The following is a 19,985-nucleotide window of genomic DNA, read 5'->3' as shown; positions in this document are numbered from 1 at the left end:
GGGTTACATGAATATTGAAGCTGCTGTTTATAGGCTGGAATAGTTTTTTTTAAAGATTGCTTTTTTTTTTATGAGTGACTCGAGGTTACCAGCTTCTTTTCCTAAAGCACTTAATAAAAATTCATTGTCACAACGTATACCTGCGGCCCTCCATCCGGCACCTTTTCAAGAAAAACTTTTAAAGCAAAGTAATGTGGTGGCGTATGAAATGCAAAGTCGAGTTGATAAGATTTTGTATAATTAGTTCGCTCTACTGTACTCTGTGTATTTCTCTTCTTTTTCCTAATTCTGGTAAATTTGCAGATTAAAGAATAAGGGATGTAAGCCCCAGTTGGTAATCTGCCTCCATGTTGTTGGTTCAAACAGTGTTTGTTTTGAGGAGTATCGTGTTGGAGCAGTGAAAAAATGTGGAATGTCATCATTCTGATGCTCTTAGTGCCAGTTTCATTTAACTATTATTTTTTTCCTATGTTTTTAATGTAAAAATCCGGAATTCTTTTAAAATGAGTTTTTTTTTTGAGTGAGGAACAAGATTCATAAAGTTATAAATCCTACCTTAAGAAGGATTAAATGTTGTGAACTTCCGCTGAAATTTGGGCTTGAGGTTTGGAACTGTCAGTACTTTGTAACTGCTCTGTAGAGCAGGTTTGTTGTGTGTTTTTTTGAGCAGCTTGTTCCTCTGCAGCCGAATGAGATAAAGTCTCATTTAGTAGGTATTTGAGGGGAAAAAATCATCATGCACTTCAAAACTTGATTTATTACAACGCAGTGTTTTGCAAAAGACTAAATCCAGGATAATCCTGCATAAAGCAGTAGTATCTGTGCATGAAATGTTTTTTCTGTGACAAATCACATTTTGATGAAATTTCAGAGGATTGTTTTAGTTTTACTGTTTCCTTTGAGTTTCTTTTCATTTTGGTGCAAGAATGTTTAAGGACTGAAGAGAAGGGACTTGTATATTTAATGATGAGTGGCATCTTGATATTACCTGTTGAACTAAAAAGAAATACAGGTGGACAAGTTAGCTGTGTAGCATCTTGGTTCTCTGTAATCAGCCCCAAGAAGTGTGTTTTATGTTATGTTCTGGGTAAGTTACCTTCTATGCTGACTTATTCCTAAGAGCCTAGGGATTTAGCCAGGTTAGCTGTGCATATGAGACCAACGTGGGGTGCTGAGTCCTACTTACACTCCGTCTTTGTAATTAGCTGTATCCATATAAAAGACTAGGATTAACTTTGAATTCTGTGCTTTATGAAAAAGATCTATATTAAAATGTTCTGTATACATTTACACATGTTAGCATACATATAAAACTTCTGTCTAGTAATGAAATCCTGGCTCTGTGCAAGTGTTTGTAGGAGCTTTGCCTTGTATTTTAGTTGTACATGAGGACTCCTTTTTGGTTTGGGTCTTGAAACCCAAACAAAATGCTAGGACTCTTAACCCTATAGTTCCATCATCACTTTAAAAACAAAGCTATAGTGCTTTAGGTGCTCCTGGAAGAACCTCTGCATACACCAAGTGTCCACACAAAAAAGAAAAAGCTAAATTCCTTTCTGTTTAAGCCACTCTGTGCCTTGCGCTGTATGGCAGCATGGCGAAGCGCAGCTGACTCAGCCCGACTTCTGCGTGCAGTGCTTATGGCGCGGTTGGTCTTGACATTAGGGGGAGAGCGAGTGGTGCTTTTCCATTAAGGAAAGTAAACATGACTTAACTTTTTGAGCTGCTGCCAGAAGATTGAGGAATATGGAAACACGTTTTTATTGCCCCTAAGACTCTTAGATAAGATTGTAGAGTTTTACAGAGACTTTTTTTTTTGCACTGGTACCATTTGTTTAACTTGCAGTTTGGTGTCCAGAGAGAAATTAATGAAACTTTAGGGCAGAAAATTCCATGAGTACTCATTCTGGTACATATAGTGAAGGGAAAAGATGGTTTAAGTCTGCCTTTCCCTGGTAAGCTCCCAGGTTCATACTCTATAGACTGTGTCTGATCTCCTTAGTAAGTGTTTTAATGCGAATCTCTGCATTTTAAGACAACTTTTCTTTGGGAAATTTCACAACCATCTACTACTGAGTTGTAACGTGCATCTAAAAACATGGTGAGAGCTGGTCATTTATCCGTGACCGAGATAAAAGTGGTGTGTAATATCTTCAGTAAAATTTGAGCTGAGACCTACCGACGTGCTAGTGTGACGACGTGCCCGAACAGAGCAACAGGGCTTCAGTTATGAAGATGTGACAGCATCAGCACAGCGATTGTATCAGACTGCTCCTGCTGAAGATGGATTTTCACAGCACCTGTGAGGAACATGGAAACACCCCTAGGTAACTTCATCTGGGAGTTGGCAGCTGGTTATCCTGTTCCCTTTTTGCAGCTTTAATCCTTTGTTTAATGTCTTCCATCTTTCTGTGAAAATGTGCAGAATTTTAATGGTTAAATACTAACATGTGCAATCTTGTAGAAATCTTATTTCTTACCCCTCCTTACTGAAAAGATACCTTCCTTCTTTACTGAAGTGCTTATTCCCCCCCCCCCCTTTTCCAAAAAGCACCGCTTTTACTTCAAAAATGCTTGTGTTTTCTGGTTCCATGAGACCCCCAGTTTTTTCAGGTGGGTATCTGTAGGTATTGCATGGCTTCACCTCTTGCACTGCTAATTTTTGGTTGATCTGGTAGAGCCCAGAAGGGTGTTGAAGAGCCACTGTCCTGCTGCTACCTCAAAGGGAGCAGGTCGTAAAGAAAGTCTGTCTCTGTCACGGATGTAGGAAAGGGTGATAAGAGCTTAGTGAGTAAGCTAAGGTGGGTTTCAGCTCTGAACTTAAGATGATCTTGTGGACTTCTCAGCCCAATAAGTCCTCCCGAAGGTCTGAAAAATGCTGCATGAACATCGTTCACTTCCAGTAGTGCTGGATGAAAAGAAACTGCTTACACCTGGAGTTCACACAGACCGGGACTGTCAGGAATAAGTCACTGTTTCTGACTGCTTATTGTGGGAGATAAGATGGGGGAGAAGGAAGGCTGGCAGTATTTCAGTTTTAGGAAGACTGATGAAGCTGGTGATGAATCAAGCAGGCGCTTACAGAAGTACCAGTTGTCTGCCTGGTGCTCTGTGGCCTGGTTTGGAGAGGTCCGTGATCCACAATCCATGTCTGACTGGGGTTGTAGTGCTCCAGTGTTTTTGTGGTAAGCATGACAAAAATCTGTCGGTGCTGCTGAGTTACTGGGTTAAAAATCTGTGTCTAGGGTACAACCTACAGCCTCCCTTTGAATTCCACAGAGAGCCTGCTTGTTTCTCATGTAAGCAGGCTGAACTAGTTCCAGCAGACCACAGAGGTGTGTACTTGGATGTACTGATTGTCTTTTTGCTTTAGAGTGAGAATTGACAATTCCAGCTTCTCCGAGAGCCCTCTGACAGGCAGGCGGCATCCTGGGATTCTGGTTCCCACTGATTGTTTTAATACCTTGCTTCGCCCCGTGACACTTTGTGCCTGTTTCTTGTAGCAGAAGGCAGCTGCAGTGAAGCATCTCTGCTGGGCAGGCTGCAAGCCTTGCTTTGCAGCACTGCAGCTCACCCTGACCTGGTGTTGGGCTTGGCTTCTGTCTGCTAACAGTTTGCTCTTGACTAGTTTATTAGAGCCAGGGACAATCATAACATAGCCCTAACTTTAAATCCTCTTCATAAGCTTACAGCCATGGCTGGAGATGAGTTGCTTTTAGCATATTTGGGACAAAAATTCTCAAGACTCAGCTGTGCGGTGTCATAGCAAGGAGTTAAATATTCAGTTACTTAGAGAAGGAAGCGTCTTCCACTGAAACTGCTAAACACGACCATAAATTTCCAGAAGTAAGTTCTTATCTGAGCCTTTGCCAAAAGCCTAATGCTCAGAAATGGATTTTTAGTGTGCAAGTGAACACGCGTGTGCGCGCTGGAGTGGGGAGCGGGGAGGAGGAGGTGTGGCCAGCTGAGCATCAGCAACGAGCGAGCCCTCTGCCAGCGCTGCAGCTTTTTCCTATAGGCTTCCCAGCTAGGTGAGAGCTTGGGGCTGAGGGAGAAGGCTCCCCAATTGGCTGCAAACGTGGTGGCATGATACATGATGTCACCCTGATGTCACCCGGCAGGCTGCTTCCCCGCATCGGCTCCTGGCACTCTGCGGGCTTGGGCTCGCTTCTGGGCAGGAGCGTGTGTGGCAGCGCCGTGCTGCAAGGTGCTGCGTCGCGTTCCCGTCTGCTTTACTTCCATCTGTAAAGCAAGACTCGTTCATAAATCATTCCTGTTCCACTTAGGGCTGGGCAGGGCAAAGCTAATGTGAAATTAGTACAGGGGGGAATTAGGTTTTAGTGGTTCTGCACAAGAGTTATGGCTTTCTGAGGAGTAAGCAAAGAGCTGCAGGAAATACTTACCGTGATGGATGCTGGAGGAGGGCGCAGACAAATGCACTGCTGCTGACAGTGTTGTGTTAATCGTGAGCGCTTAAAAGGTATAATCAGATGGGCGTAACAGACAGAGGAGAAAAAGCACAATGGAAGAGACATTCTTCCCAGCCTGTCTCTCAGCCTTCTGTCTCGGGTCTTGTGATGCTGAGCTCCACAAACATAAGAAGTCTTTTTTTTTTTTTTTTTTTTTTTTTTCCCCAAAGCACTCGTTTGTTGCCCCAAAGTGCTTGCTTGTTGTTCCTGCGGCACACACGTCGCTGAGCATGCAGAATTGACACACCCCCTGAAAGCCAGAGCAGCACAAGCCAGTTTCCCCGTTTACGCCTCTTCCTTACCAACTTATTTACCCCTTGAAGTGGATTTAACATCTTTTTTATGTTGTATATTTCGGATTTGCTCTCCCATTGCCACGGATTTTGTTTTGTTTGGGATTGGGCTAGGAACATATCTTGTAGGTTTGTTTTTCAGGGTGGGAACTTAAAGGAACAGCCTCTATGCCACTGACTTAATAATGGCTCTAGGAAAGTCTTTGTGACTCGCTCCTCGTCTGTGAAGTGGAAATATTAACCTGCTGTAGAAAAGTATTAATGGCTTCGTTTAAAAGCAAAGGATTTCTATAATCCTTTTGTGTAACGATCTCATATACCAATGATGACTTTTCCACAATCTTAACCAGTGTAAATGAGTTTAGTGTCAAATTGTATTCTGATCTGTGCTCTCTGACCTGTTCTCGATGGATTAGTTTTGGAAATACGTTATAGGGTATTCCTACCTTTGCTTATAAGGGCAGACTTGATGACCCATGAAGTGAACACTAAATTTATATTCCAGTAGAAGAATACTCGTAGGAGACTCAAATTTGTGTGGAATTGGGTGATTTTTGGTGGGCTGTTTTTATGGTCCATGTAATGGAGCAGTGAGATGATGCTGTTTAACCTTAAGTTACTGGTTTGAACTGGTCTAGCGTGTTGGCGTGCTTGGTCCATAAGGGCACTTGGGATCTCAGTCTTTGATAGGGTGGTATGAGTACCTTATATACATGTACATTGCTGTGCTCGGTGCGATCAGGCTGTGTGATTGGTGTCATATAAACTCTGCCACAGGTTTTAGGATCTCAGAAGCTGAAAATGTATTGCTTGTTTCTGCAATTCATAAATAGAAATTGGTAAATGGATGTGGAGCCTCGATGGAGAGCGGTGGGCTCTGAGAGCGTATGGGTATCCAAGTATCTGGGTGAGCTGAGCTGGGGGATTATGGCAGACTCCTTTGAGCTGTGCTGCACCTACAGACGTACTCCTACACCAGGATGTAGGTGACACAAAGCGGGGTGCCTGGTGCTGTCACGTTAGGATTCTTTCTCTGTCGGTGCACACACAGTCTGTTGTGTTCTCTGTTCCCTGCCGTTCTTATCAGCAAAGAAATCCGCATTGTTCTGGAGGCAGAATCCAGCGGTCTTCCCAGACCTCCTACAGAGAGTGAAGAAAACCTCATTGGTAAGCCTGAGATGCTTTTATCACATGCGCAGGGGCAGTGAGCCAGAAACTTAATGATGATCTCTAGAGGTTAGGCAGAGCAATTAGAATATTGGTTGGATAGAATAATTTAAACCACCTAAAGGCTCTTCTCCAACGCACCACTGAATATCTTCTTTTGACTTTGAGGCACAGGACTTGATTAAGGTTCAAATGCATTACGCACCAGTGGTTTCTTCCATGGAACTGATTTATGTTCCATCATCAGCCGCTTCTTCCTTTTGCTCAAGTAAGTTCTTATGTCTTGGTCAAGTTTCTAGAGGTCTGTACGTAGTGGATTTTATCATGTCTGCCAGAATTTGCCAGCAGCCTGGAGCAGCAGCTTTCAGGTGGGTGAGCTGTCCCGTGCGGGGCTGTTTGCTGTAAGACCTGCTCCTGTTCTCCAGAGCCTGACCTCGCAGAGCTGTCAGAGCAGGCAGCGTGACAGATCTGTGTGCTGGAGCCAGGCGAGGGCTGTGGCAAAGAAAACCAGGCTGGGGAAAGTTCCTGCAAGGATCCTGGAGGAGCAGTGGGCACTGTCTGGTGTTTTGGCTGTGTCAGAAGAGAACATTTGCTCTCCCCCTGGTCTGAAGTGTCAGGAGGAGAGGCTGGAGCCTCTGGGCACTGGGTTAGGGTTGCAGTTGCTCTGCCTCATCCTTCACTGGGAGTTGTAGATTTCAGCAGGGTCAAGCCAAGGCTTATTTTCTGCATGATGACTGCATGAAATACAAGCAGGTTTAATGCATCAGCCGTACCGATAAGAGCTGTGGGTCAGATTCCCCAATACAGACCTTCTTTTGTGGGACACGAGAGCTGCCCAGCCCTTGCACCAGGGCTCAGTTCCGAAGCAAACCTCGCTCAGAGCTCTTGCGAGGCAAATGCAAAGCTCCTCTCTGGTGCTGTGACCTCCTGGGCGGCTCTGAGTTGCCATGGCCACGCGGCATATTAGCGGCAGAGCCCAAGTCAAAGCTGGGCTCAGTCTTTCCGCTGGCCTCAGCAGGCTTCAGAGTGAGGGACGGAGCATTGGAGGCGCAGCTGACGGCTCTTCCTTCTGTCTTGGTGCAGCGATCGGCGTTCCCCAAGCCCAAGCGAAGATTTGGTGGCCTGGCACTCGGGAGGATGCTGCGCCGAGCTCGCTTCTGCCTCCAGATGCCCTGCATGCAGTGCTCCGACACGCTGTGCTGCAATTAGTCTGGCAGGTGCCCGGCACTACAGCTCATTATTAACCAGCCCTAATACTGTGCTGCAGACACACGTGATGCCTTGCAAAGAGACGGATGGAGATTCCTTGCCCCAAGCACCCGTCTGCCTTTTGTTCCTAAAACCTCTCCCCCCGAGCAGCTCAGTGCCTCACAATGATTTCTTCCCACACCCCACATGCATTTGGAGAGATAATTAACCTTTCAGCAGCCTGATTAACTAAGAACTCCTGCATCCTTCCTGGGAAAGCAATAACTTCCATTAAAAAAAAAAAAAAAAAAAAAAAACAAAAAAACACTTTCTCTCTTCCCAGCTTGATTTTGTTTTTCTTAAATCAAATCAAGGGACACTGACTGCTACTCCTCGTGACCTCGGGGTGTGTCAGTCCCATGCAGCACATGAAGAAAACCCAATGTCTGCCTTGTGGCTAGAGCAGGCTATAATTATTATTTTTTGAATCGCCCATAACCTAGGCAAACAGCCACCAGATTTTCTCACCATAGCAGAGAACTTCGCTGTTCTTATTTTGAGAATGAAAAAGGAAGTTTGCAGTCTTTTGTCTCTTTGGAGCGTGGGGGATAGCACTTGGAGATAAAAAGTTTCTGTGTGCAGATTAAATTTTGCTTCACTTTAAGAATAAGTACGTGGAGGTCTGGCCCAAGATGAAGGGGAATAAAATGAGTAAAATCTGTACCCGTTTGGATGGATCTGGTCATGTGAGTAAAGAAAAAAGTGCAGTACGAGGTTGTTACTTTAGGACTAGCCAGGGAAATACGGAGTAGGGTTTAGCCCAGAGCTGTTTCTGTGAAGCATTAAAGCTCCGCAGACAGGACAGCCTCCTGCTGTACTTGTTAGGCTGCCATTGCTGCTATCTCTGCTTATTCTTCATTTTTAAACATATCAGGAACTTGGTGTGGGATACCAAAGCTTTGTGAGACCTTTTTGTGCACAGGTAGAGTAGAAGGCTTGTAGCAGCTGTCTGCCTGGCGGAATACTGATAGAGGCAAAGCGTCAGACTGATCTGATGTGGAAACACATGCAGCCGTGAGGGAAGGTGAACCAGACCCAAGCAGGCTCCCAACGAGGAGGGCTAGCAGCTGGGCTGGTGGGTGGCTTGGTGCAGGGAAAGGCAGGCACAGCTGTACCAGCAGAGCTGGGTTCTGTCCTCATCAGTCCGCTGGGGAGCCTTTGCTGTCCTCCCTTCAGCCAGTTTCTTGGTGACCGTTTCAGTACAGCGATGTATTGCCTCTGCCCTCCCTTTACTCTTGCTTGGCCAGGTAGCAGTCAAACGAGAGGTTTGTGTTACAACAGAGATCGCTGTTGTCTGCCCTGAGTTGGAGCTGTACTTATACTCTGTGCCCCGGCATGGTTCTGTCCCTTCCCAGAGGGACTCAGCTCCCTTGACTCAACGAGAAGCAGCTTTTTGGTTGTGCTTGCACAGACACTCACAAACAGCTCCGGGCTGAACAGCATCACCGAGCTCTTAGGTGTCAATTAATGCCCAGATCTTGCTGTAGGATGTTCTTTCCCTGTCTGGGTGAGTAATAAAAAACATCTCTGATCCAGGAGAGGTAATTTCCCAAAAACTTTACATGAAAATTCAGAGAGATTCCTATGGATTAGGGCCTCATAAGCTGTAGGTGGTGATTCTAGAGCACCTTGGGTTTACCTCTTCTTCGGAGGGCTGTTGCAAACCAGGCAGTGTGCTGCTAGCACATATGCTTCTCCCTGTATTAGCAAAGCAACGCAGACTCTCTCCACCATTTGAGGTTGTCTCCAGGGGTTTAAAGCTCCTTGCAGCTGAGCCCCCTGTTCAGTGGCTTCCTTCTGCCTCTTTCAGGCTCTGACAAATGGGGTAGTAATATTTTTTTTTTAAAAAGCCATACCTTCTTCTTCCCCGATTCTCATCTCTGTTTCCTTGCCTGTGTGCCAGGTTTCCTTGCTGCACACTTTGCTGGAGGCAGGCACACTGTCTAGGCCGCTGTGAGATGTCTCCAGCCGGCAGTGTTAATTGCTGAGTGCTTTTGAAATCAGCACTGTAAACACTTGAGGGTTTTTCCTGTTGGGATGGGCGCCTGCCCGGTGGGCTTCTGTCCTGCACCCTGCCTTTCCCATCAGGATCTTCAGAAGATGGTGTTCTGATATTTGTAGGATCAGCTGCCTGACGTCCCTGGATCCGGGCCTGGGACCGTAAGAACGAGCACCGTGGCAGGAGGTTGCTGCCCTCCAGTGCTGCAGCCTGGCTGTCAGACCCAATATTTTCCCCATGCCACAGCAGTGCCGGGATGTGGGTCTGTTGGCACCGGGCTGTTCTTTCCGCTGCGTGCTCCTTGATCAGACCTGGGTCTGATACCACGTGCTTATGGCACTTCAGTGTATTTATTCAGAGGAGGATTTTGTTGTTTGAATCTACACAGAGTGCCACTGAATTCTTGGGACCTGCAAGTTTCAGTGCCTGCCTGTCTCATGACGGGGATGAGCTGGAAGGAGGGCTGCTCTGGCCAGCCTCCTTTGCCTGTGTTTGAGGGAAGGATGGCGGCACAGTGAGTCACGGGCTGCCGGAGCCCTTCTGGCAGGGCCTGCCTGCGAGGTATTCAGATGTACCCAGGCATGGCTGAATGAAGTGTAATGGGTTGAACTTCCCTGGTGATCTTTGCCTAGATTAGGCCTTTTCTTCCCCCCCAGTAGAAGTCAGACATTTAAATCCCTTCTGTTTCTTTACAGTTCTCTACCCAAGGTTTATTCTGCTTCCCCCTCATGAGTTTTAAGGTTAGCTGGCTGTGCAGGTGCTGTCTCGTCCTCCCACAAACGACAAAACCTGCAAATGTGCTGGTCTTACCGCTTCTAGATCTGCCTGCTTACACCCGGAGAGATACCAGGCAAATCAGGCGTACCCCGGAGCTGTTCGTGTTGGCTGTCAGTAAAGGATGGCAGCCCAGCTTCCTGGAGTCTTTTGGAAATATGCTGTGAGGAATGAAAGCCTTCGGTGCTTTCAGAGGGTTGCTTAGAGCTTTGTTTTTTTAATCTAGCAGTGAAACAACATTGGTAGTAACGTGGAAGAAATCCTTTTCCCTCGCAGATGCCAACTCCTGTAGGATCACCGCTCCCTTCTGTTAGCCCTAAGATAAAGGGAGCTGTTTTTCTCAGTTCTGGGAAGTGAATAGCAAAGTGTGGCCATTTATAGCAGTTCCTCTTTCAGGATGATTTCCAAGTGATTTACTGATGTGATGCCACCAGGGAGAGAAGGGAAGCTGAGTTCCCTCTTTAGAGGGAATGTTCAAGAAGGTTGGAAGCTTCAGGGGCCTGAAGTAGGAGAGGCTTGGCATCCAGCAGGGTCAGCGCTGCAGAAGAAGGTGGTCTGACAAAAAAAAACAGGCAGAAATAGCAAAAAGACAGCTGGAGATCTGCCAGCAATGGCAGCTCTGTGTGTTAAACAAATGGAGGTTTGTCATTGATCTGAGACACTTGATTGCGAGATGCATAAAGGGATCATTACAGGACAAAAAGTATGACCTGATAGTTAAAACCATGGATCGAGATTGTGAATCTACCACTAATTTGGTGTGTGACTTGAGGTGAGTCATTTACTTCTTGCACCATCTCTCTTATCCGTCCCTATTTAGGTGGCGAGGAGATTGGAGCAGGCTCGCTCCGACAGCAGGAGGGTGCTGGCAGCCCTGTTACACCACCCAGCCCGCCACTGCCCTGGAGAAGAAAGGTCCTTCTCTGGACCTCCTTTGGGCCAAAACTAAAGGTTCTTCTTTGTGTCTAGGGGCCCGTCATCAAAACGGAGTTCCCTGTGGTCCTGGGGAGCTGGGGAAGGACTCTGGCTAATGTGATAAGTACGTAAGAATGATCAGAAGCTGGACCCTCTTGGATAATTGATTAATTACTCTCCTTTTATTAAGCAATGCATTAAGTAGGGTTCAGTGCACTAAAAACTCATTAACCAGGGCAATCAGGGACAAGCACAACAAGCGCATGCAATGTGATTTTCCCAAGGGTTGCAAAACACCCGCACGTATACACAAAACCCCTTTGAAGTCCCAAGTCATCACATCCTGCAACCTGGAAAAGCAGAAGAGCCAAACTGCTCCGCCTGCTTTGGCAGGTCTTGCAGTAAGCCTTTGCTATCAGGACCCTGTTGGTCTGAACAGGTAGGACGAAGAAGAAACTTCTGTTTTAGAGCAGTGAGACATGTAAAAGGGAAAGAAAGAAAGATCTTCCTTTGTATGAGGGTAGTTGGGTGAATGTAGCAAACGGGCGTGAGCTGCAGTCCCTGGCTGGCTTGGAATAAAGTGCTGCTCAACTCAGCTCAGGCTGGAAGTTTTCACATGGTTTCGGCAACACCTGAGTCAAATGAATTCCCTAAGAAAGCCGTATAGCTCTGCATCGTCCCATCTTCTTAATGCATAGCATAGCACTGCCTGATGCAAATGGGAGCTGGATCTTGAGTCCTCCCCTTAAATACTTGCCTGTATTGTCAGTAACTAGGTTGAAAATCTGTTGTCAGTCTTGAATATTTAGTGGAGTTTGGGCCCACCGTAATGGAACTTACCATGAGAATGGTGTTTGTTTTACTGCTCAGTATGGCTTGGCGGACTGTTCACCATGGCTTCATGGACATTAGCTCTTTGTGGCTGGAGAACCGATGACTTAATGCAGTGCTGAGAGGTAATTTTGCTGTTAACCGTGATGGATGCAGCACAGTAACATGGGTAGAAAACAGTGTCTATTTATGGGCCTCTCATCAAGATATATGATCTATAGAATGAAATGTTTTCTCAGTAACAATCTGAAGAATTGTGTAAGAACTGCTGACAGCTCGGACCGTGCCTTTGGTGGTGAGGTAGAGAGAAGCAGGAAAGATGGATGCAGCAATTATGATGGAGGCAAAGTCAGCCGACAAATTGGCCATTTCCTTTTTTCCATTCAGTTAGGAGTGACAAATGGTTTAATTTACATTACTTCCTTACATTAAACTACAGTGTGTTCAACTGCCTGGAGATTAATTCAGTCTATGGATCTGGCAGATCACATTTATTTGAATGTGTTTTCTTTTTAAAGGTTCATATTGAATTTTGCTTGGTTCTAGTCTGTTAGGCTCCTGAAATGCAATGTTTGCAAGAAACTTAGATGAAAGGATTACAGAGCAATTAAAATTCCTCATCCTTTTTCTTTTTCCTTTCTGGCACCCCTGTTTGTAGGGTGGATTGTTTCTGTCTGGAAGATCTAATTAAGCTTGCAACACTGAAAGATGGTAAAGAGTTTGAGGTGGCCTTTGCCATTCAGTGTAGGTAGGGCACGAGAGCTGCATGATATCTTATTTATGTCATGTTCTCATGTCATTTGCACTTGACGTGACAATTCAAAACGCCATAAACAGAGATGAGAAGGATTGTTTAATGGGGTCGCATTGATTTACAGTACTGTAAATGTGGCTTGTCCTTTCCAAAAATGGGATTAACTAACACAAACTTCTCTACAAAGAGGAATGTAGAGGCCTTTCTCACTATGCACTAACATTTTAGTGGAATCATTCTGAATCAATCCTGCCAGCCAGTGCTCAGAAATAAAATCTGGTGTTATTTTTAACTGTGTAATAATGGATACAGAAGACAGCTAATTTCTAGGAACAGGAGAGCAGTTAACAGAAATAGTGAGTGCTATTTTCATTGGGTTTGGCTCTGTTTTCTTCTTGAGATTTGTCCACTGACACATCAAGGTGTGGGGTTTATTTTGCAATGTATCTGCTTATCAGAAGCAGCCACTGACTAATCTCTGTGAGTAAATTTTGGTCTGTGATTTGTTTGGTGAGTGTTCAGCACTCAAATGCAAGCTGCTCTGAGTACATACACCAAATAAACACACCTTGCCTAGGGCCAGCACATACCCTGACTTACTTGCTGTTTTGAGTAGGCTGAAATAATACATGGGCCAGAAGTCTGCTCCTCTTGCCAGAACAGAAATTGATGTCAGTAGTTACCTGTTGAGGAGGAAGAAGCTTCTCACAGAGCCAGATGTCATTTCAGAGTGGGTCTCAGCTAAGGGGGACAGGCTGGACGAGTGACCAAGCATGCCCCCCTACAACATATCTCTAAGTGGCTGCTACAGCCTTGTCATTTCCTTTGTCCTTCACTCACCCCCCAAACTTTGCAGATCCCCATCTGCACTCTTTAGAAACCCTGCCTCAGCACTTCCACACTGCATCTGTAAAATGGGTATAAAGGGATTTCTTTCTTCCCTTGCCGGATTGCAAAGGCTTGGTCTCTGAGTGGCAGGGAGTGCCTGGGACTTCAGGCATCCCAGCACTAGCAGTGCCCCAGATTCAGCTGTCTCTTGCTGCTGCTGATTGACAGCAGAGTGAGTGCCAGCTCCTCGGGACGTAGGCTGGGTGTATTTTCCTGCAAAGCCTACTTGCGTCGTTTCGTGGCTAAACTAATAACGTGGCTGTCTTCTGCTGCTCTTTGTTACTTCTCACCCATCTTGTGATTTATGCAAGGCCTCGTCCTAGGGCACTCCTCTGCCTTTCCACGTATTTAGGTCCAGCTTTTGGCTGTGCCATCTGAGAGCAGAAAGCCCAGCATTACACAGAACAGGAGCAAAGCGAGGAGAAGGCAGATTCTGACGGAGCTCGCAGGGCCTAGGCTTGGTGAGCGGTAACCAAGGCAACGAGGCCTCTTCGGAAATAAGTGCTCGCTGCAGCCCCCCATTTTGTGCAGAGAACCGGGCAGCGTTAAAGATTAGAGAAGACAAGGTAAGATGTGTTAGGCAAACAAAGCTGTCAGACAGGCAAGCAGAAGTGCCTGCCATCTAGCCGACTAAATTAAAGCAGGCCCCAAATGATGCTGATGATTTGGCTGTTGCCCTGTGAGTGGTCGAATGGGCTGTTAGAGCTAATCAAGAAATGAAAATACAGATTGCAAGGAATGGTTTTGTGTAAAACCGTAAGTGGCCGTGGTCTGCTCTAGTTTACGCTGTAGCTCTGGCAGATCTCAGGCCTCAATGTTGTAGCAGAGTGCAAACTTAGCCCAAAGCCTTCACTGAGGGGAAAAATTCCTACAGGTCTGATTTTAATTGCTTGATTTGACATGGAGATAAACGGGAGAGAGACATAAGTGACCATTTTAAGCTACTTTTGTGCTCCTATCATCTGTAAAAGGCCTTGGGGGTAAGCAGGCATTATGGCTGCTTTAATTTACATTCATAATGTAAGGCTCTTTGGCTGATGCTTTTCCCTTAATATCCCTGCAACACACCCTACGTCTCTCCTGGTCTATACTTCAGCTGGGATTTTAGTCTTTTAGAGAATGATCTGTGGTGTAGAGGGAGGATGTTGTATGGGGTCTTGTGAACCTCCCCAGTTGAAGGGGGCTGCTCTCTGTCCCACTCGGTCCTTCTGGCCCAGGGCTTTTGGACACTTGGAGCTGCTATGAGACAAGCCTAGTTTTGTCCGAGCACATTTAGAAGCTGATCCCTGGAGCTGAACCACCAATATTGTATTATTTCAGGTGAGCCATACACAGGACTCCTGTGCTGCTTATGCCTTAGTTGTGTGAAGGGTGAAGTCAGTCACTGCATGGGCTCTGTAGGTAACCTCGTGGCAAGGTTTGACTCTGTGCTGCAGAATCCTTGCAATGCACTTGTCCCACTGCTGCCCGGTGTGATCCCAGCCATCTGCGAGCAAACCTTAGCTGCTGGAAGGGGCAAACCTGCCTGAACAAAGGCAGCAGTGGAGGGATCTGTAGCCCCAGCTGTTCTTACCGACCAGTGCTTTTGGTCAGACTGAGCCCAGCCTTTTTACTGTGCAGCCATGGGTTTCTTTCTGGCTGCTTCGGTACCTGGAGAGTAAGTGGGTGGATAGTCAGCTTTTGTCTTCAGCAGGGCCTCGTTTCAGTCTTGTTTAAGTTGCTGAAGCTAAAACTCAGTGATCTGCGATGAGCATTGTGTAGAGAGGGGAGTGTACGGGTGAACTGGAGCTGATCTGTGCTTGGCAGCCCTGCAGGATGAAGAGAAACAGACCCCTGCGCTTCTCCAAGAGCTCCTTCTGCCCTCGGAAGAGCACCCATTCTGCATTCTGCTGCTATTGCTATAGTAACTTTCTGCCTCCTGATTTTGTTATGAATGGCAATGGGAAAAGCCTCCATGCAGGCTCCAGCTGATACCCTGCTGTTTGAAACATCCTCAAGGCTTGCTTTCTTTTTTAACCCGTGAATGGATGGTGCTTTTTAGCTGGGGGTTCCTTTGTGAGTCTGTTTTCTTCCTTTTGTCTCTCTGCATTCAACAACACGCCATATGTCCACTGTACACAGAGAGAGAACATTTGGAGCAAGCAGCTTTATACAGGCAAAGATCTGGGTCTTTTGGGGAAGAAAGTGCTAGGCATTTTTGGGAAACAGTATTTTACAGTGGTGTTTTTGTGAGATGTGTGAGTGGGGTTCAGCAGCTACCAGCACTGGGCTCTGAAGGCTGACTTTGTCCGCCTTTATCACCATCCAGGCATCCCCTCTCCAGACACAATGCAGCCCTTTTCCTTCTGCCAGCACATCCTCCCTCTGGGACTTGCTGCTACCATGGAAAACAGCATAAAGCACGGGTGAATCTGTTCTTTAACCAGTTGTGAGCAGCAGGTCAGTGTTATCACTGTGATGTACCAAATGGATGGATGGATCCCACCGAACAGACACAGCTGGTTTAGGTCAAAAGAATGAACGTTAGAACTGGGCAAAGAGCTCAGGAATTGGGGTTGCTGGCGCACTAACAAACTTTGATTAGAATGGTACCTAAATGAATCAACCTTGAAAATGATCTTGAGCTAGAGGCTGTACGTATGCAGGTAGCAGGCAAGAAAAGGATGGAGGAGATGTTGACACATGAGAGAGAGACTGAATTATTGTCTCCAGCTAGGAGACAGGGCCAGAGACAGAGCTCCTGGTGTTCTATACAGGAATTGAACCCAGGTTCCTCCCTTTTCTAACCTAATTATTCTTCCCAGAGCTAGTGGTAACCATTTCTTCCCAGCACGCTGCAATTTATCCTCAGAGCATCTTTTCTGCATGACTAAAATGTTTAGCTCCCCCGTGCAGCCCAAAGTGCTGTTGAAACGTTTTTCAAGATTTGCCTCAACTTGAATTTTGCTGCTTCTCATTCAAGTTCGAAGGTGTGAATATATTCTAGGCCCACAGAATCTGTTCTGCCTTAAATTAAAAAGAGATCCCTTGGGAAAAAAAAAATAAAATGTGTTTTTAAATTTTTGGTCCTCCAAACTGACTGGACTGTAATGCATTTTTCAGATAATAGGTATACAGTTTGATTTAAGTCACGCACATGTTTTTATTAGAAAATAACTGCTTACCTTAGCATCGTTTCTCAAACCTGCCTTTTGAGATGCTGATTACTTAATTGGTGTATAATTTAGTAAACCTCTTAAGTAATTTTATTTCATTATTGTGTTTTTTGTATTTCTTACTCTCCACATCTGAAAGCATTTTCTAATCACTAAAGAATGAACAAATCCATCATCTTTGGAGATGATTATATTGCCCCTTACTTGGCACAGGTGAATGCAGTGACCTGCTGAAGGTCACAAAGTGAGTCGGTTGTGGAGCGAAGTGGAGATGGAGTCTTCATTCCCCCTCCTGCAGAGCAGACAGCTGACAATACTGCTTTGCTTGACAGGTGACATCGAAGTACGGGTGCTAAAATAATCCAGTAAATAATTTTAAAATAATCTTTGCTTGTAAAGACTCACTCAAGTACGTGTATTTATTTCAGTGCAGTACCTAGCCCGAGAAGCCTTGCAGATTCGAGCCTGGTGCCTGACTCTGCCATTTGCATGCATTAGCAAAGCAAACAGGAAACTGTAGAGCAGCCGGTGCATGTTTCCAACTATGATGCTAATTTGTTGGCTTCTGTTTGGGAAAGAAAATGGTGAGTAATATGAGGGAGTTTGTTTGTTTATTTTTTCCTTTGTACTACTGGAAAAACTGATTCTGGTTAAAAATTAGTTGGGTGTTGCTGGACCTGGGGAGCTCTGGCATTTTCTGGGGGTTAGACTTCAAAATGTGGAGCACTGAATCTGGTGAAACATCTGACTGCCAGCTTAAATCTTGGTTGGAGAACTTCCTGATTCTGCTGAGGCTCTAACACATTTCTACATCTGGGCTGGTTCTTTGCAAGGAGATGCGCAGATCAGTCAGGAGATGTAGGTGCGGTTCATTTAGTTTCACATCCCAGTTTCAGTATTAAAGCTGATGAAGCTATTTCTTGCTAGGAGCATGTTTATCAGAGTTAGATGCTGAATCTATGCTTGTTTTCCAAAAAAAAAAAAAAAAATGTTCTTACACTTGCAGTGGGGCAGTGTTAGCAATCCCTGGGGCACTCCCTCGCTGTGTTCCTTCCAAATACCAGCTCCGCAAACAGGCCTGGGACTGTGCTGCCCATGCTGCAGATGCATAGCAGTTGCAGTGTAAAGCCTTTGTGAGTATTCTTTATCCAAATGTTTGCAGTCAATATCAAACCTATTTAGCCATGCTTAAAACGCATTTGAATACTTCACCAAATAATTTGAGAATTTCTTCCCTTTCCCTTTTTTAAAGGGTTAAAATATTCGTGCCAGTACTTGAAAAAAAAATGCAGTTCTTCATTTGGAAATCCATGTTTTTCTATGCAAACATTTCCTTTGATCCTACGAACAGTACAATTTACCCTAAAAAAAAAACTGCTCGGCCTCCAGATGGGATGTTTCATATCAGATGGAAGGTAGGGCAGTCTGAAATACTGTATTTTGATTCACTGAAGTTTGTTTAACAAATTGTTTCATGTTGACCTCAGATCATTACAACAAAATCCCAGAATAAAAGGGGGAGGAAAGGCTGTTTTGCACAGAAAGCACCACAGAGCCTGACCTCTTCGTGCTGCTTCTCTGTGAGTTAGTAACACACTGCATTCTCACTGAGCTACAAGAAGCTCTTTGGGTGATTTTAAACAAATATTTCCAAGTATACAGCCCATATGTGAGTGTATACATCTTGTACTCTTCTTGAAGCACCAATAGCAGACTTATGGGGATGTTAAAGCAGCATCCTAAATGCTCCCTTACTTTTTAAAAGAGCGTGCATTTAGCTGGTAAAGCAATCACCCCGCATGTCATGCCTTGTCCTGCCCAGGGAGAGCGGAGTGTGACGCTGGCATATGTCTCTGGCCATGCAGGGATATCCTGGCTGAGGAGGATGAGGGGTCTCCATGTGCTGGTGCCACGTTGCTGTTCCTTTCAAAAGCAGCAGCTGGCAGCCCTCTGATTAGCGCGCTGCAGATGGCAGCAGGATGCAAGGGCCCTCCACCATCCCCTCTCTGGAGCACCCCTCGTGTTGTCACCTCCCTCCCTTAACTCAGGGGAGCCCATTGCTGCTTGCTGGGGTTCCCAGATCTCACAGTCACAGCTGCAAAGCAACGAGCTGCAGCCAGGGCTCTGGCCTGTAATGCCTGCAAAGTGCCCGGAGCCTGTTCCGCTGCTTGGGAGAGATGTAATCAGCGGGGATGATGGTTTTGTGCCTGCTGCAAGGCTAAGGCATAGTCCATGCAGGAGTTAATTCCCTGGGCGGTCGGAGAGAGACACAGATTTATGAAATAAAAGCTTGTAATGCAGTTTAATAAGATTAAATTTATTTAATAAGTGCAACATGAGGATGTTGGTTCATGCTGCAGCGACTGCAAAGCCCCCCGACCTAATGGGTTCTACAGAGCAGCACAAAGAGCTGTTTTTTCCATTGCTGTTACTGTTTTTAGTCTTCCTTTATACTAATACTGTTATTCCTGGGTTTCGCTTTTCTTTTTTTCTGCCTCTGCCTAGAAAGAAGGGCTGAAAACTACAGAGGCAGAGTGAACAGAGCAGTGGTTGTGGCGAGGAGGATCCCCAAGCAGGGCTGACTACAGGCAAGGGAGAGCCTGGACCAGCGTCTTGCTGTTGCTCCGTGTGACAGATTTCTTCTGCGGTTTTAGGTGGGCTATTTGAATTTCTATGCCTCATTTCCCATGTGTACAGTGAGGCTAATAATGGTGCCTTTGTCTGTCCCATCTATTTAAAATGTAATGAGATGAGATTTTCAAAAATGACAAATGGTTTTCAGTGCCTTGTACGAGCGCTTAGCTGAAGGCGTCGTCAGAAGTGACCGAACTCTCTCCTGCTGAGCAGCATGGCCTGGCGAGGTTTTCAAGCTGTGTCAGCAAAATGAAGAAACTGAGCAGTGCAGGCACAGACCAGCGCAGGTTTCTGCTTCAAGCTTTTTCCTCTCAGCTTAAAATTCAAGTTTAGCAACGCCAATGCGTCTTAACAGCTAGTGTTCTCTCCCAGAGAAGCACACTGGGAGGAAAGAGAAACTTTGTAAAAGCAAGGAAGAACAGTGAAGCTTTGCTTTGTCTTGCTTTTCGAAGTGTGGGTTTTGATGACACAATTTGATTTTGGCTTTTCAATTTCCAACGTGATTTTTTTTAAAACTGCTTGGGCTTCACATTCTTCTTCCTGCCATTGAATCAAATTCAAGCTCATGTGCCTTGAAACAGTGATCATCGCAAAAACCTTGGCTTGAGACTTTTGGAACAGATTGCTTCTTTTCTGTATGTTTATAATATCCTGTAGCACATGACATGCACATGGAACATACTGGGAAGCTTTTACTCTAGCTGTTTCTCTTTCAAGTGTAGCACTACTTAGAAATCGATTTGCTTTGGTAGGGTTATTCCCAGCTTTTGCAGTTTAAAGTGGGATCAACCTGAGACAATGGCCCAGCTTATCTGTGATGGTCATTAGCTTTCCAGCGTAGTGGGTCTTTTTCTGGTA

This window comes from Oxyura jamaicensis, chromosome 22 (genome assembly GCF_011077185.1).
Source record: "Oxyura jamaicensis isolate SHBP4307 breed ruddy duck chromosome 22, BPBGC_Ojam_1.0, whole genome shotgun sequence".
Lineage (NCBI taxonomy): Eukaryota > Metazoa > Chordata > Aves > Anseriformes > Anatidae > Oxyura > Oxyura jamaicensis.
The sequence above is the reverse complement of the archived record's forward strand: the minus strand, read 5'-3'. Positions refer to the sequence as shown.